The sequence below is a fragment of the Ursus americanus genome, chromosome 6, assembly GCF_024610735.1.
Source record: "Ursus americanus isolate L20-20 chromosome 6, mUrsAme1.1.p, whole genome shotgun sequence".
NCBI lineage: Eukaryota > Metazoa > Chordata > Mammalia > Carnivora > Ursidae > Ursus > Ursus americanus.
The window spans coordinates 34942217-34960126 of record NC_142132.1 but is presented as its reverse complement, the minus strand read 5'-3'; the positions used below and the strand labels follow the sequence as shown (position 1 = coordinate 34960126).

Here is a 17910-nt window from a genome sequence, read left to right as displayed (position 1 = left end):
CTCCCACTCCCCCTGCCTGTGTTCCCTCTCTCACTGGCTGTCTCTCTGTCAAATAAATAATAAATAAAATCTTTAAAAAAAAAAAAGGAATGACAAATGCCAGCTAGCTGAAAAGTGAAGGCTACGGTTGGTAAGAAGTTACCTTTGTACCACCTACAACTCTTCAAAGAGCATTAGTTGCGCAATGTGGTTAAAAGCCACGTACACAACGAATATAACAGGTGACTATACTCTGCTTTCAATTGGAAAATTGAGAAGTTTGTGATCCTGATCTCCTATATTTGTCTAATATTATCCCCTGACACAAAGCCTTCATAGTGCCAACAGTTTTGTAAATAGTCACCAAAAGAAGTTCCTTCCCTGTCCTGTTCAGTGGGAGTTTGGGCTGTTTGTTTCATATACACCCACGTCTATTTGAAGCTCGGGCCTTCATGAGACTCCAAGTCACTAATCATGGCAGTTGGAGTACATGCCCTCCCTCCAATGGGCACCTCATTTCTCAGCCACGAGTTGAATAAATTGGGAATGGCTGGCATAAAGCTTGAGTTGATCGTTGATGTCCACCCATTTCACTTTCTTGGCATCATCACCAGCTTCCAGAGAAAGATGATCCATTATCTCACCTGTATCGTCGCTGTAGTTCACAGCCTCTGTTTCCATCCACGCATTATCTGTGTTTCGGGGATCATCCACGTAACCTTTATAGACCACAGAGTGTTCCTGACTGAATAGTTTGTGCAGTTGTTTCTCCAAATCCTGTGTTTCTGCTCTAGATTTCTGTAAGGAATTCATGGCTTCCTCCCCAACTTCTCTCTTCAATGTGGTACTAATTTTCTCTCCTGGCTCCACCATTCCCCCTGGGATGGCCCATTCTCCACAGTCCTTTCTTTTGATGGCTACAAATTGCAGGACGTTTCTCTCAGAAACAGGATGGATCACTTTCTTTCCCTTGCTATCCTTTTTCCACCTGGTTAAGATGGGATCAGCAGCGTGATTGGGACCCCACCGCCCTAAAAGCCCTCTGCCCACCAGCCCTGTTCTACCCGCGGGATTTCTAGGTCTGCCATTCTCGACCTCATACAAACCATTCTGGCTCCTTCTTTCAACATGCCCATCCTCCTCATTGAATTTAGGCGAGAAGTTCCTTTTGCCCATCGGGGGGTCTGCCCACGTGGGCTGGGCCAAGACAGAACCCGCAATGTACTCGACAGGCTTGTAATCTGGCCACTGGACCAGCCAGCTCACTTTCTCGTCGGGGACCTGGCTTCGCTCCCCTTTAGAGCCAGGGTATGGAGACGTCCTGGCCTTCTTGTGCGGGTTCTCAGCGGCGCCCTTCGAATCTGACATGATGAAGCTTGGAAGAACCGCACGTGAGGAAGACAGGCTCCAACCAGCCCAGATGATGGGGCAGCTGCCAGGCCTGCGGCAAGGTCATAGGGAGAGACACTGTCACTAACCCTTTGCCAGGCGGTGTCCAACCCTCCGCTGTTGCGCGGCCGGTGGGGATGTTGGTGGCGCTTAGGAGTGCGGACTGCGCGTGAAGCCAACGGTGCAGGGGGGCTGCCGTGGGGGGCGGGGGGCGGTGCTCCCCCCCCCCCGCCATGCATGCCTTTTCATTTTACACTGACAGATTTCGCCATCTAGAAGGGCCTCCAAATGCGAAGTGCTGGGGTTGAGAACATCGTCCAAACACCTCAAACAAAATTAGCACACAACAATGACAAAAGTGCTTTCTTGCTTACCGAGATATTAGCCATCTGGGGTAGATTTCCTTCCCTAGGTCCAGAACCACAGTCTGTTTGGAAGAGTGAAGAATGAACGTGCTGGTGGTGGCAGGTGAGGTGGTTGGGGGGGAGGTAGAGGGGGGACACAAAGTGCCTTGTTTGGGATGATCAAAAGCCAAGTGAGTGCAACCTCCAAGGAGCAAGAGAGCTTACTTGGTCCAGAGAACATGGCCCTTGTGGGAAATCCATGATGCACAAGTTATGGGAGATGGCTCAAATCTTGGGTCCACCATTTATGAGCTGAATGGCTTGGGCAAGTTGTTTCATCTTTCTCTTCAAAGAAGTGTTGGCTACAGCATGCCAGGTGCTGTGTCAAGCACAGAAGATTCTATTGAGGTCTGGACCACATGACCTTGAAGGATTCCAGTTGGGAAGGCAGCACTTACATTAAAAAGTAGAGCTAACACTGCAAGGGCAGGGCCTTGGAATCCTTAAGAGCTGAACAGAATCCAGTTCGATCCCAGCTTCCCTTCTTTCCCTGGGACCTTCTTGGGCAAAATTACTTAAGCTCACTTCAGTTTCCTCATGTGTAACATGAAAATAATAATATCCATCTCATAGGGTTGTGCTGACAATTAAGTGGGATGTTACACGTAAAGCTGTTAGCACAATATCTGGCCCACTGTGTGCACTCAGAAATGCTACTTGTCATTACTATAATTATCATTACCTTCTTGACCCTGCACCTTGAAAACTGTGTAGAAAAGAACAGGACAGTTGAAATAATTATGGGAATTGAGTAACCCAGATATGAGGTCAGAGTTAAACAACGTACGATTTCTCTGTATGGAGAAATTCAGGCTGAGAAATAACAGCATCTAGATCCTAAAATGGTAAATAATGAGAAGCAGCAGCACTGGCTAAGTCATTCTACCTAAGAAAACAAACCCTAGGGAAGGGTATCTTAACATTTGAAACATAGTTTGGGAACAAATGGAATACTGTAGACTCTAACTGAGACCCGAAGGATATTTAACATTTCCTAAAGGTTGTTGCGTGTTGCACCAGTCCCAGAAATGATCTGAGGGTCAAATATGTTTGGGAAATTCTACATAATTCACCACCCTCCCTTAGAAATTCAGGATTCACATGACTGTTTTAAAGATACTGTGAATTCCAGTAAAAACAAACCGACTAACCCCAAGCTATTTAATTCTGTTTCATTTAGTATTTTTCAGATTACCCTGTTTATCAGAATGCCTTGTTTATGCAATAGGCGGTATTATTTTAGGAACACACCTCCTCAACTTTAGATAAGTTACAAAATGTGCGCACTTGAGGGTAGGTCTCTAACCATCTGAAGTTACCACCCTCACAATGGAAAACCACCCATCCCCCTCTTAAAGAACTCTAGGCTAAATGAGCCAGGATTCCAGAAGGCTTGAAACCCAGAAATAGCTGGAACTATGGAGAACAAAAAGTAGAAAAGGACTGACAGCATAGAAATGTGAGACCTGATGGCTGAATAATATTCCTTTGTATATATGGACCACATCTTCTTTATCCATTCATCTGTTGAAGGGCATCTCGACTCCTTCCACAATTTAGCTATTGTGGACAATGCTGCCATGAACATTGGGGTGCATATGGCCCTTCTCTTCACTACATCTGTATCTTTGGGGTAAATACCCAGTAGTGCAATGGCTGGGTCATAGGGTAGCTCAATTTTTAACTTTTTGAGGGACCTCCACACTGTTTTCCAAAGCGGCTGTACCAACTTGCATTCCCAGCGACAGTGTAAGAGGGAGCCCCTTTCTCCACATCCTCTCCAGCAATTGTTGTTTCTTGCCTTGGCAATTGGGTGTTATACATGAACAATGAAATATGGAACACTACATCAAAAACTAAGGATATACTGTATGGTGACTAACATAACATAATAAAAAATTTTTTAAAAAAAGGATAAAATGGCAAAAAAGAAAAAAGAAAAAAAAGGAAAATGAAATATGAGACCTGGTCATCATCAACCCCCATCATCGTCATTGTCGAGAATGTACGGTGCGCACTGTACAAAGAACCACTAGAAAAGAAAGACGATTATTAAGAGACACAGTCCCAGGTCTGTAAGTCATGTCTTCCTATGGTTGCATTTATTTTTTTTTTCCAATTGTGGAATTCTTATTCCTCTGAGCCTCTGGGAAATGTAGTAGGAAAACTACTGATGTGAAAAGGTAAACATGTTGAAAGAAGACGCTTGTAAATTCCTCATATTATTATTTCCAGGCATCACAATCTAACTCACAAGAAATGAATGAAGCAGGAGGCTTGGGCCTGGTTCTACCTTTCCCCCACCACAGGCTGCATAGCTTTGCATCTGACATTTGGCTTCTTTGGGTCTTGGTTTCTCACTATAAAAGGAATTGGTTGGCCTCTGTTATCTGCTACAGTCCTTCCAACTTTAACATTTTATGATTCTAGGATCTTTAAAAATCTCATTATTGGAAGGCCAAGGTCAATTTTTGCTATGAATCAAAGAAACCCCAGATGTTCAAATATAAACAACCAGATGCTCAGGGGAAAACAGACACTTGAGGAAAGCAAGGGAGCAGGGAAGGCCTGGTATGTCAAGTACAATGCAGAAATAGAGTGGGCCAAAGATGACTTCACAGAACACCTACCTGGAAAGGGACATTAAAACCAGTAATGAGAGGTTTGACTTGTTCTTACTATCATCAAAGAGAAGAAGACAGTTAAATCAGACCATTTGACGATCAAGGTGCAAAAGGAGCCCTAAGGGAAGGAAATGTACTAGAGTTGAGACCAAACAAATTATTTGCTGGGAAGCCACTGGGGAGATTCTCTTTTCTAAATCGTCATCCAAGGCAGAAAAACAAATAGAACTCAACAGAGAATGTTCTGGTCCATGCAGGAGAAAGCCCTGAAGGAATTGTAAACACAATCAGGGAACAAATCTTTGGTCTGTCACTATGAACTCTTCTTGGGCCAGAGATGGCCTACAGGACTCCCATTTTATCAAAAAGATTATGGAGGGCACAGTGGGGATGGAGAGGACCGGGCTGATTATAGGACCCCCGCAGTGCACTAACTCCTAACCATCCTTCCAGCCTCTCTTTGGGAAGCAGAAACAAGTGGTACCCGGAAAATTGGATTACCATGAATTACCCATCTCTTCCTAAAGTGATGCTAAACTTCAACTTCTGAAAGAAATCTGGAAGGAAAGCAGAGAAGAGCTTTTCTCCTCTCAGTGATAATACTGATAATAAATAGCAATAATAAAATAACTACCATTTACTAAGTGCTTTCTATGTATTGGTCTGCGGCGCACCGGTCAGTGAGCGATCAAGGTATTAGGTCACTAGTCTGGCTTTGAAGTCAAAGAGAAAAATGGGACAGTGACTAACTTTTTTGAAGATTAAAGAAAACTGTGCCTTTTAAGAAGTGACTTAGGCAGGATAATTAATTCAGCCATATATAGAATGGGGGCCGTGTACAATTTAGCCTAAGAAATCTGAGGTAGAATGTGTAACAATGAGAGTCAAATAGCCTTTATTTATAGGGGAGGTAAGTTTCAGTGTGTGTGGTGCGATGCGAAGGTGTTAGAAAAGTCCAGCTGCCCCCCCAAAAAAATGTCTTCCTGACCCTCTTAAAATACTGCCTGGATTTACACCATTAAAATAACCCCCTTTGAATGTGGTTTGTATTGTAAAATGCACATTTATTTCACATTCAGCCGTTGTCATGCTTTCCGGTGAATTAATGGTACAGGCTGACAACTCACTAAGGACGTCAACTGAGGAGACAAAGATTCATAGTTGGAGGAGGAGGGACCCTGTGGGAGGATGGGGGGGAGGGACATTGCTCCGGTCAGTTCAGCAGCCTGTGGGTGCCAGGTTGGTCCCAGATCCTGAGCTAGGTCCCAGAGATGAAAAGGGAAGTAAATGGGGCTCATTGCTTCAAGAAGCTTACAGTCCAGAGAGTGAACTATGCGAAGCTCATGGGAAGTTTTGAAAAGTGGAGCCAGAGCCTCAGAAAGGAAAGGTGGAGGGACAAAGAAGATTCTCTTCCATCACAGTGTACTGAAGTCTTGGACAGTCGGTTAAAAGAAGGCTTTTTCTTTGTCCCAGGGAGCTCCCCCAAGGAACCATCAAAATCGAAGCTGGAAGGTCTGACACTGTAGGCTGCGGGATGGCAGATCATTCAAACCCCTTTGATTCAGTGATTTTTTTTGTCCTTTGAAATTTAAGTTCATCAAATTTGACTATATCAGAACTTTAACTAGATTGCTGACTGTGAAATAGATGCCCCTTGCCAATTCGTCCTGCCCCCTCCTTCTGCCAGAACCCCACCGTGTGCAGCCCCGATTGTACGGTGGGACTGCTGAGGCCGCTGTTAGAGCAGGCGGCAGGAAATGTAGAGGAATGGCAGCCGGGAGGAGAATGGAGAACTTCTTTAAACAACAGACCAGAGGAGCAGCATGTTTTCAGATGGTATTCAACGAGCACCCTAGAACACAGCTTCTAGGAATGGAGAGAACACTCAATTACTGCTTAAAAGATCTGGGGACTAGTTCTGACTCTGGTATTTACTAGCTGAATTGCCATGGGAAATCCTAATACTATTCACCTCTATTTATGGAAGACAGACTACATGCCAGGCACTGCGCTATGTGTTTTACCTGTAAAAACATTTAATTCTCACGACAACCCACTGGGGTAGATTCTCTCATTTTCCTATTTTATAGATGAGGAATCTTAAACACAGGTAAGTTCAAGGTCATATAACGTAACATTTGTCAAAGTAGTCATTTGAGCACAGGTAGTCAAACTCTGATGTCCACGTTTAGCTACCGTCATACTGCAGTTACCTAAGCCTGTTGGGGCTCAGGTCATTCACTTAAAAATGGACATGTTGGGCTAGACAATGTCTTGACTTCTTTCTGGGTTTAAAATATGATTCTAATTATATGAATTAGACCCATACTTAATAGTCTTAAGGTTAATCTGTGTTTCTGAGTAGTCTGTCTTACAGAACTGAAATCTAAAGACAGATATCTGAAATCTGGTCTTAGATCCCAGCTGTACCTTTTGTTTGGTCAAACTGGACCATATTATTCACTGTTCCACCAAGAAGGCCCTTCCTTCATCTCTGTTTATTGAATTCTACCCATCCTTCCAAAGCCAGCTGAATTGCCAAGTTAGAGCGCAGATCTATTAGGCTGTTGGGGATTGAGATTTGGGACAAATATTTGAGCTAGTGGAAGGAAAAGACATAGAGTAGGAAAAAGAAAGGGTTCAGGGAGCCACTCACAGATGTGGACACTAAGAGCAGAGATGTTGTTGACCTGCACCAGCAAAGCCTTCCCTCTGATGGTCCATAGTTGAAGCCACCAAAGTTATATTCACCGGTACCCAGTTAGGTGAGGTGAAGATGAAATGAGATACCATATGTGAACTATCTAGCACAGTGTCTGGAGAGGACAATGCCATAGTTCTGAATTCCATGGCCTACCGTAGGAATCTGCTCCTCTCCTGCATGCTGAAGAAGGCTGCCTCCTGCCCAGAAAGGAGTAGGACAAACAGAGGTGAGCAGAGACTTCAGGGAGAAAAAAAGAAGTTAGGAGAAAGTATATTAGGATGCGAAGAGAAAAATGAGAGCTAGAGAATAAGAGAGAAAAGGGAAATATAAGGGAATTATGGTAGAGAAGAGGACAGAGGGAGAAATGGAAGCAAAGGGGCAAAAAGGGAACAGAGGGAAGAAGGGAGTGCCAGGGCTTGAAAGGAAAGTTTGCTCAGCTCCTGCAGAATCCCGTGCGGGGGAAGAGTCCCCGAGGTAAGCAGGTCCTCACCCAAGCCCGGAATGCCAGTGGCTTGCCCCTGTACTCTCTGATCCACCTCCTTCCCCTGCTCTGATCTGTACTGTAGGGGCTCTGACCACTGCTCTCTGTCGTCCTGTCCCCTGGCTTCTGCTTTCTACCGCTGGGTGGCCCTGGAGGGTGGGAGGAAGAAACCAGGGGATTTCTTCAGTTTGGGAGGCACCTCCGGTAGTTGTAGCTTCCTTCATGGCTCCCACAACCACTGGGCAAGATCTTCAAGGTTCTGGCAGCCTCTTCCCTTTGTCCCTTGAGCTCTAGGGGCGGAGATGCACCCAGCAGTTGCTAATCTCATGATTGCCTCACTTTCCCCTGGTTGCACTTCCAGTTCTTTCAATACCTTTGTACCTAATTCACTGCATTAAATCATCACTATTGAATTGCCTGGGAAAGAAAACTTTCACTTGGATTTACCCTCAGAGTTCAAAGGCAGCTTTCCCAGTGGGACTAGAAGCAGCAAATCTAAAGAGAGAAAGAAATCCAGCCATCCCAAGAGTCAGGAAGGGTCTGGGTCTACTTCCTCAGTGTTTGATTGGAGAGGGACAAATCCATACTAACTGTCAGAGCTGAGGGACTCTTAGCCTAGGAATTATCCGTAAAATGACTGGGTTCATGACCATTCGTGTCTATTCCTCCATGATTTACCATATTCACTTTAATCACCTTGAGCCTTAGCTTAAGGAACATCTCAGCTTTATTCCCCCAAGGGTTATCAAGTGCCCATTATGAGTATGGATGGCACATAGCTAGGTGTGGCGGGGAAGAACACAGAGCCACAGGGGAAATGGAGGACATGCTCAGTTTTTGGAAGTGTTTGCTTTTTTGCAAGATGAGGTTTGTAGACTATCAGGAGACCCTCTTCATAGACACTCTCTTGAGTTTTTCCAGTACAAACAGAGCTGCAGACACTCAGTGACAACTTTATTCTCACAGCATTCATCTCTCCCATCCCCAGGGCCCCGTTAAAATCAGGCTCTTGTTCTTAAGGAATCCACAGACTAGTGGGGGCACAGAGGAGGCACATGACTGACCCTCAAGCCAGACTGATGCCAACCACAAGGGGTGAATTCTGCATGGGGTTCGGGGAGACTGCACAGAGATGGTAGGAGATGCTAGACACTGAGCCTCCCAGGGTTTGACAAGCTGAGGGACCTACAGGGTTTTCTGGGTTTTTGGCAGAGCACAGAGCAGGATCAAAATCAGTCTCCGAAGAACAGAGGCGTCTAAGGTGTTGTCTATAGGCACGGGTTTTTGGGGTGAGGGTTGGGCAGTGGAGGGGAGGAGACTGACAGGTGGAGGCCCAGCTGTGGAAGGCTCTGAGACTAAGAAATTAGGGTTTGAGGTCATGGGGAGTCATCTGGGATCTTAGACATCTTGTGGCAAGGTCACTTCTGGGATGGCAACTTAGAATGCTGCGTGAGGACAGGATACAAGCCGAGAAGCTGGAGGCAGGGAAGAACTGAGCCTCCAGGGATAGCTTCTAGACCAAGATTCGGCTTGACCATCGCGGAAAGTGAACATTTGAGCTGAGGCTTTCTATCCATTCAAGGGCAAGCTTCCTCCGTCTGTTGCGGGGTGGGGAGGGAAGTGCTCCTTCCACGGCCGAATGATACGAAGTCTCCAGCCTCAGAAGTTTCGAATTTCTCCTTGCCAAGGTCGGGCCACTACAGGTGGGCGATCGCGAGCCTTGGGCCAACGAGTGGCTCCATGTCCGTCCCCGGCGGCCGCCGCGGCTCGTCCCCTCCAGGCCCGGGCGCTGCCGCGGGCCGTGCCGGGCAGGGCGCTCCGGGAGCTGCGCGGCGGCTGCTTGAGGAGGCCTGGCGGGCGGCGGCGAGAGGCTGTGCCCCAGTTTGTGTCCAATCAGGGAGTGCGGGCTGTGCCCCGAGCCGGGCAGCAATGCGTAAACAAACCCACGGCAACTCCTCCGCCCCCTCGGCGCGCTCGCCCCGCGCCCGCCGCCACCGCCGCCGCCGCCGGCTCCGCTCTCCTCGCGCCCGCCCGCCGGGCCGGCCCCCCGCCCGCGCCGCTCGCACCCCCGCTGCCCCGCCCCGCCCCCGCCGGCGCGGGCTCCCTCACCTACCGCCCCACGCGCGCGCGCTCGCGCACCACGCGCCCCGCGCGGCCCGCCCGGATCGTGGCCTCCCGAGAGCAAGGTAAAGGCGATGCGCGGGGACCCGGGCGGCTTCCCCGCCCGGCGCGGCCCAGGGAAGTTTCTGGCGTCGCCGCTTTCCGCTGGGCCGGGGGGCGGGGGCGGGGGGCGGAGGGGGGAGGCCCCCGGCGCCGGGCGAGCCTGGCGGGCGGGAGGGGGCCGCCCGGCGCCCGGGGGTCACAAGTTGCCCAAGCTGACATTGGGGCGGGCTGGCGGGCTGCGCGGCGGGGCGGGCGTCGCGCAGAGAGGGGCTGGAGGCGCGGCGGGGCCGGGCGCGGTGCGGGCGAGGGGAGGGCCCCGAGGAACTTTCTCCTCCCCAGAGGGGCTCCTTCCAGCCCCGGCCGCGGCCCCGCCTCGGGAGCAGCCGGCTCCCGGGCTGGAGGGAGACCATGAAATGTGTTTGAAGAAGCTGACGCAGTTTGTGACGCTCGCGGCTTCCTGACGGGGACCGGCAGGAGCAGCGCCTTCTGCGAAGAGGGACGAGCCGGGGCGGCGCTCGGGCCCTTCCCCCGCCCCGGAGCCGCGCGCCCCGGCGCCTAGTTCGGGGGCCGCGGGCTTTGGGCGCGAGCATCTAGCCCGGGCCGGGAGACGGGCCCGGCAGCGCGCGTCGCTTCCGTTTTGATTAGCTCGGGTTATTATATAAGATGTCACGGAGAGGGAAGGGGCGAGCGGGAGGCGCGTTGGCGAGGGCGCGTCGGCCTTCGTCGAGTGGCGGGGAGGGGCGGGAGGCAGGGCGGGCGGGGACCCACCTGTGCGCCCTCCGCGCCCCCTGCGGGCGCCGCCGGCGCGCGTGCCGGGGGCCGGGGGCTCAGGGGCCGGGCGGGAGGCCCGGGGGGGGTGGTGCGGGCGGACGTGTCCGCCGCTCCCCTCCCGCCCCAGGAACACTTGGGCAGCGGCCGAAACGTGCCGTTTCCTCTCGCCTGGCCTGGGTCCCCACGTTTCTGGCTCCAGGCATTTGTACTTTGAAACATTTGTTTAATATTAAGGAAGCTGCGTGTGCGGCGGTCATAGTACGCCCGGAACGTGTGGCCGTGAGCTCCAGGGCAGTGAATGAATCATCGCCCGCGGACCGGGCGCCGATGATTCATGCGGGGTACACACGCGCGCGTACTCGCCGTGTGCCTCTGACCCAGGGACGGCCGCCCTTCTGCAGCGATGACGCCTGGAGGGGCGGGGGAGTGTTCATGCAAAAGAGCGGCGGCTTGTTTTTTTCCCCCTTACACAATTTTGGGGAACTTTGGGGTGTCAGGCACCCCAGATTTCCCGAAGCTTGTTTCCAATTCTTGGAAGGGTTGCAGGATTCCACCTGGCTGCATTAATGAGTAGGTGTAGGAGCGCTGATGCGCTGCGAGGCTGGGTCCTGGCTCATTCAGAGTTTGGTTGGTGTCAAGTGAGGTATTGGGTTCTGAAGGAGTCTTTCTAGTAATTGCCTGTGTTTAAGGACCGCTAAAGTAATTAGCACAAACTTTAAAAGTTAGTGGATCTTAAAAGAAAAACAAGTGGCTCCTAATTAGGAGTCTTAAAGATTTAGGCTTTTGGGGGGGGGGTGCGTGTTTTAAGCCAAATTCAAAAAGGAACTTAGTTTGCCATTAATACAGAACTTTTAACCACTGTGACCACCCTTAAAGACTAACTTGACTCATTCCCACCTGACTCCACATTTGTAGGATTAAGAGTAAGGTTTTCTCATCACTCAGGACTCAGGTCAAATGGCATCTACTCAGCACAGGCCCTCTTGATCACCTTAAATAGCTTTTCACCCCTTACCCCAGGAAGCACACCCAGTCCTATTTTATTTTCTCCATGGCACTTAATCACTATCTGAAATGATTTTATTTTGTCTTTAAGTCCTGTCTCTTTGTACTAGAATGTAAGCTCCACGGTGACAGGGATTTTGGCCTGTTTCACTCACTGCTGTAAGTCTAGCACCTAGAACAGTACCAGGCATGTATTAGGCACTCAGTATTTGTTGACTCCTGAATGAATAAATTCTTTTTCCTGATTTCTTGGTAGGGCTGTCTTTGACAGTTGAAATTCGTCAATGCCTTTTGTGAGTAAGGCACTAAGATGGTACAGTTTTTTTCTTCCAGTTTTCTTTTGATTGATTCATTGCCTCCTCTGTGCTATTTAACTGACAACACAAGCTGGGTTTGAGCATCACATCCTAAGATGCTGAGTGTGAGGAAAGATAAGGCATATAGAGCCTCGTCAGAAGAAAGTGCATTACCGTAGAAGACCGTGGGTGATTAAAAATATTACCTGTGCTGATTGAAAAAGAAGTACAGGATATTGAAATGGAATCAACAAAGTCAAGTTCCCACAGTACTGTGTGTTTTCGCTCATATTTGAAATACTGGTAGTTCTCTATTCCTCCCTCCCCACCAGCCTCAACTTTAGCTAAAGTTTGGGAAGGTCCATAGTAAGTAGCACTTAATATGAAGTATGAATATAACTAAGTGAATGCAGGAGGTCTTACCTCTGCTTTATTGTTGTTGTTAATGTCAGTAACTCCACAGAAGAGTGGATAGAAGGAGTTACTTAATATTTTAAACCTCTTCAATGTATTGTAAAGAATTAACACTATAATGAGTCAATGAAATAATGGAAGAAGATTTCAAATGTAGTGCTGAATGCTGCCTCCCTAGAGGGTAAACTTTAGTATACTTTTTATTATTATAAATCATAAGTTTTGGAAAGATATTGGTCAGCTTTACTCATAGCAATGTTTTTAGAATTCAGTACTTCCAAAGTTAGAGAAGAGCGGGCATCCAGCAGTGCCCTTTCCCTGATAATAGTTGTGATCATTTTCAAAAGCATAATCTGATTTCAAGAGTAAGCTCAGCAATAACAGAAATTTAAAGCTAAAAGTGACCTTGAAACTACTTAGCACAATTCTTTCCTTTGTACCAACCCCTTTGCTGAGGAAACTGAGACACAGTGAGATGACTCGCCAAGGCTGCAGACAGAGCAGGGATTAGGACTGGGCATCTTGACATCTTGTTGGAAGTCCCTAAATTAGCCAGAGCTCCCATAAGGGGGGGGAGGCATGGTCTCTACCATTAGCCCATTGACTGACTGCCTCCTGCTTGTGAGCTCTCAGAGTAAAACTATGTCTTATTCAACTTTGTGCCCTCCCTTGTACCTTGGACATCTAGGAGCTCAACAAATGCTTGTTAAGTGTGGTTGGGCAAATGTGTTTTAAGTTGAGGAATATACTTAAGAATTGAAAAAACAAGAAATCATACCTATTTTCCAGGTTGAAGAAGTTTTCTGACAAGAGTCGGAATGTTGACAGTAATTAACCCTAGAACATTCATAGTAATGAAGCTACTACTTAGTTTTCATGCCTCCAGTTTCAAACAAAATGGCTCACAACTTATAAGTATCTGTGCTTGCTTAGTGGGCATAATTATTCACTGGAGACATAGTAGGAGACAGGAGTCAAGACAGCCGGTAGGTCTTGCCTCTGCCACAGTGTCCAATTAGAAAAGCCCAGACTTGACAGCCAAATAGAATTGGGGCTGAGCTCAGCTCTGCCCCTAACAATCAGGGCTCTCTGTAGCAAGTTACTTCGCTTTTTTTGAGCATTCTCTCATCTCTAAGGTGGAAGTAGTAGCACCTCCCTTTAAGGATTGTTGTGGGGCTGGGATAACACTTGTCGTGACTGGTGTACACTAGGCCCATAATAAATGGTAATGGCTACAGTTATGACTTCTGATTTATGTGACTCTGGGAACAGCTTCATCTCTCAAAGCTTTGGTTTTCTCAACTAGAGCATTGGTTGTGGGGATAGGACAAGGGGTTTGGGGAAAGGGGGGTGGGGAAGAATTAAATGATTTCTAAGATCTGATCTATCTCTGTACATCTCCGTAGTTTAAGGAATCGATAAAGAATGCACAATTCTCCTGCAATGTTAGTCTAAGTAAAATGATTCATATATTCTTTTTTTTTTTTTTTAAAGATTTTATTTATTTATGTGATATAGAGACAGCCAGCGAGAGAGGGAACACAGCAGGCGAGTGAGAGAGGAAGAAGCAGGCTCCCAGCGGAGGAGCCCGATGTGGGACTCGATCCCGGCACGCCGGTATCACGCCCTGAGCCGAAGGCAGGCGCTTTAACGACTGCGCTACCCAGGCGCCCCTGATTCATATATTCTTGAACTAACGGCAGAAATGGTTCATTTCTGGGCTTTCCTAACAATTTGGAATATTTAACTTTGGTGATATTAAGTATACTTTCATTCTTTTATATGATGTATGATGGATACCAAGTTAACTTGAATATCTCAGCCTCTCATTCAGCTTACTATACATAAAGCAGTATAAGGAGTCTACACGTTAATCAATCAGACATTGGTACCCTTTCTTTAAGAGGTTTGAGAGTCATGTAAGGAGCATAAGACGGGTAACCAAAGGCTGTATTACATGGAAGGACTGTGAGAGGCACAAAGAAAATGCTATGTGGGGGCGCCTGGGTGGCTCAGTCGTTAAGCATCTGCCTTCGGCTCAGGGCATGATCCCAGGGTCCTGGGATTGAGCCCCACATCAGGCTCCATGCTCCGCTGGGAGCCTGCTTCTCTCCCGCTCCCCCTTCTTGTGTTCCCTCTCTCGCTGGCTGTGTCTCTCTCTCTCTCTCTCTCAAATAAATAAATAAATAAATAAATAAAATCTTAAAAAAGAAAAAAGAAAATGCTTTGTGATTTCAGAGAAGGAAAAGCTTAACTAAGACTTAATTAAGGCATCTTAAGCAAGGCCTTAAACAATTAGTAGGACTTCAGCTGGCAGAGATGTGGGAACTAGCCTATACTAAGACTTGAATGAGAGGATATATGCGCGTATCCAGGAGTGGAGAGGAATGTGGTTAAGGTGGAGGGTGAGGGACCTGGGGGCAGTATAGGGGGGGCAGAAGTGCACGGCAGGGTTAGGACCGTACTGTGATGATCTTGAAGGCTGGGCTAAGGAGCCTGTGTAGTAGTCAGTGGCTCACCATCAAACGTATTTTAAAGCGTGTGTATTGGGTGTGGGGGTGATGTGATTAGCGCTGTGCTTTAAGAAGATTAATCTGAGTCAGAGGAGCCATGGGTAGTCCCGGTTAGGAAGCTATTAAGATACGCTCCAGAAGAGAAGGAACAGAGAATACAAATTAGGGTGGGAACAGGTGGGTTGGGTGTGACACCATAGAAGTAAACCAGACAGGAATTGTTGACTAATTAGATGAGGGAGTTGAGGGAGAAGTCAAGGATGGAAGCTGAGTGACTTTGGACAGCAATGGCAGGAATTGAAATAGTCAGGAAGAACCAACCACTAGCAAAGGCACTTGCTGGTAGTGTGCAGTCAGTGTTTGTCTCATTAATGGAAATGATTATGAGTTTGGATTTGGATATGATCACATTTGTGTGCCTGTGGACCACCCAGATGGATGGGAGCCATTGCAAATAGAGGAAATTTGGGGCATCCTTATGAAGGGAATAAGTTGTGAGAAAGGTTCACAGTGTGGGTGAAAAGAATAAAAGGCTGGGGCAGAGCCTGGAAAAACCAATATTTGTGGGCTTGGAGGGAGACAGAAAGAGGCTGTCAGGATGCTGAGAAGAAAGAAGCAGGAGAAGGAGGAAAAGGCCCGGTAAGGAAAGGTGAGAGAGGAGGATTGGTGGAGGCTGATCGGGTGGAGAAGCAGAGATCAAAGACTGGGAAGACATCAGTAAACTTGTCAGGGAGACCACTGTCAGCAGCCTTTGAGGACGGGGTCAGTTGGGCAGCGGAGACAAGTCAGAAACAAGTCAGCCAGGTGCCTGAGGGGTACCTGAATGGGAAGAAAACAGAGTGAGTGTAAACCGTGATCGCACTGTGAAAATCCGAGAGGCCAGTGACTAGAAACAAAAGCATAAGGAAGGCCTGAGAGTATTATGGCTGTCTGTGGAGAGGAAGGGCCTGAAGATCCGGAGAGGTAGTGGGAGGGTAACTGCTGTACCAGGCCCTCCGCAAGTAGGGGGGTGGGAACAAGGGAGAGTGACCGGATGTCCAGATGACCCAGGACAGTCTTGGTTCACACCTGCTACCCCAGTTTATTTATGGGCTAATATTTGGACAAATATCACAAATATCTGGAAAAATAATGCCTACTTTTATTCTAAAAGAGGTTGCTTTTTGAATAATGAATTATTTGACCGCCCAGGTCATGGCACAGGTAGTTATTCATGGAAAAACAGATGCAACATGGAGGCAAAAGACACAGATTTAGAAAGAGAAATTGGGAGCAGGGAGGGCAGGTGGCTGCCTCTGAAATGGGTCCATTCCCTCCTGTTGGGAAACAAGAGCAATGAGGGAGGAGGCCAGTGGGGTGAGGGACAAAGTTGGGGAAGGGGAGGAGTTTGGAGTAGCTTCCCATCTGAGTGCCACAGGGAGCCAGAGGTGGCCGGGCCCGACACGTGGTAGAAGGAATCTTCCCTATCTTCCTGACCGTCTCCAGCAGTGCAGAAGGTTGGAAGTGGAGGTGGTGTGAGGACCACTGGCACTGCCGGCTCCGTCTGGGCCCTGGGTGGAGCAGGGGCAGGTGAGACAGTGCTGCTGGGCTGGGCGGTGGGCAGCACACAGGAGCGCGGGACATGTAGCGGCTGCTTCAGCAGGGGCGGCGGGAAGGGAGACATAGGAGAGCATGTGCAGGGGCTGGTGGCAACGGGCGCGGGGAAATTTTAGGGTCGCTTATCATTATGGAGAGGTCAGTTATACGCGACCATGTAAACTCAGAATGTCCCTGAGCTTGAGAACGGTGAGGTGTCACAGCCATGAGGCAGAAGGTCATTGATCTTCAGGAACTATGAGGCCAGGGTGTATATTATTATATATTATATAATCTACATTTGTACATTTGGTGTGTGTGTGTGTGTGTGTGTGTGTGTGTGTGTGTGTGTGTGTATGGATATACATATCTCTCAAAGTCTGTTTTTTAAAATTCTGGAATACATTAAAGCCTTTTTGCACTTTAGAGTTGGAAAGTACCTTAAAAAATAGGGAAGTTGGGAAGTTATTCCTTCATTTAAAAGATGGGGAAGCTAAAGTCTTTTAAAGACTTTCGACAAAGAACGTAACTTGCCCCATATCGCAAGCATGTGTGACAGAGCTGGCTCTGGAAGGGGCCAGAATCTCTGAATCTCAGTTTAATATTTTCCTCTAGAGCAGAAGTAATTAAAGTATCCACGAAACGAAGTCTTAGAAACTTCCACTTGGCTTGCCCACTTACTACTATTAGAACACTGGTGTTTTTGGACACAGAAACCCATTGAGGAGAACTGTGGGATCAGGTCCATGTCCTCTGTCTTCTAACCCAAAGGCAGGTGGTGGCATCTTTGAGGAGGACCCATGAAAAGAAGCAGTTCTTCCCCATGAATTAAAAAACAGGCAAGCATCAACAGATAGACAAAATATTAGCTTCATTACTGATAAAGGCTAGATTCGAGGACATAGCTTGGTGTGAAGTTCAAAATGGCCTTGTGCGTCTCCACCCTCATGTAGACTTTGGAACAACACGCAGGATAGAAGGTTTGAGGCTGAAGAGCAGAAATACCCAGGCCTCTGCCTTTCGCTGCCCAGCCAGAGAAAAAGAGAAAGATGCCAAATCCCTTACGCTTAATCTCTTCTACAGAAAAACTCCATCCATTTGAGAACTGAGAAACAGCTGTCACAGACTAACCAAACAAATTGTTCCACTGCTATAGGGAAGAATGTGGTGTAGGGCAAGAAGACAGGAGTGGACCGGGAATAGCCCTCCATTGGAAACCTCGTGGGTGGGAAAGCAGTGTTGTTCCCTTTGAACATAAGGCTATTGACCACTCATAGGTTCCTTGTTTGCATTTGAGTTCAGGTAACTTCTGAGGCAACAGGTGCATTTTTACACCAACTGAACGTAAGTGAAATGACTGAGTGTGGTCCTTCATCAGTCAGTTTCGCAGCCATACCTAGTGGGTCTCTGCTTCCTCCCTGGTGATCTCAGGAAACTCACAGACGTCAGAGCAGAGACCATCAGCTTTGATAACCTGTTTGTGAATTCAAAATTTGGAAAAGTGGAAAGTTCTTTCTCTTCATAAAATGTTTAAGGGGCCCTTAAGTGGACATATAGCACTTGGAATTAGTGTTGATTCCATCACTACTAGT

General features: G+C 47.8%; 1 protein-coding gene and 2 pseudogenes across 3 annotated transcripts in view; 2 read left to right on the top strand and 1 right to left on the bottom strand.

Moving 5' to 3' along the window:
• Positions 1-492: 492 nt before the first annotated feature.
• On the bottom strand, positions 493-1347 carry LOC123800326 (ADP-ribose pyrophosphatase pseudogene; annotated as a pseudogene).
• An 8231-nt stretch (positions 1348-9578) lies between these two features.
• The window catches only part of PCGF5 (polycomb group ring finger 5), a 124960-nt gene continuing 116628 nt past the window's right edge, over positions 9579-17910 (top strand). For 2 of the 3 annotated variants that reach the window (XM_087862910.1, XM_087862911.1), the window contains exon 1: positions 9579-9767. The gene's annotated coding sequence lies outside the window, so the exon portion shown is untranslated. The remainder of the gene's footprint in view (positions 9768-17910) is intronic. The other variant, XM_045810014.2, reaches the window with a different exon arrangement.
• LOC148109791 (uncharacterized) lies at positions 9774-13553 on the top strand (annotated as a pseudogene).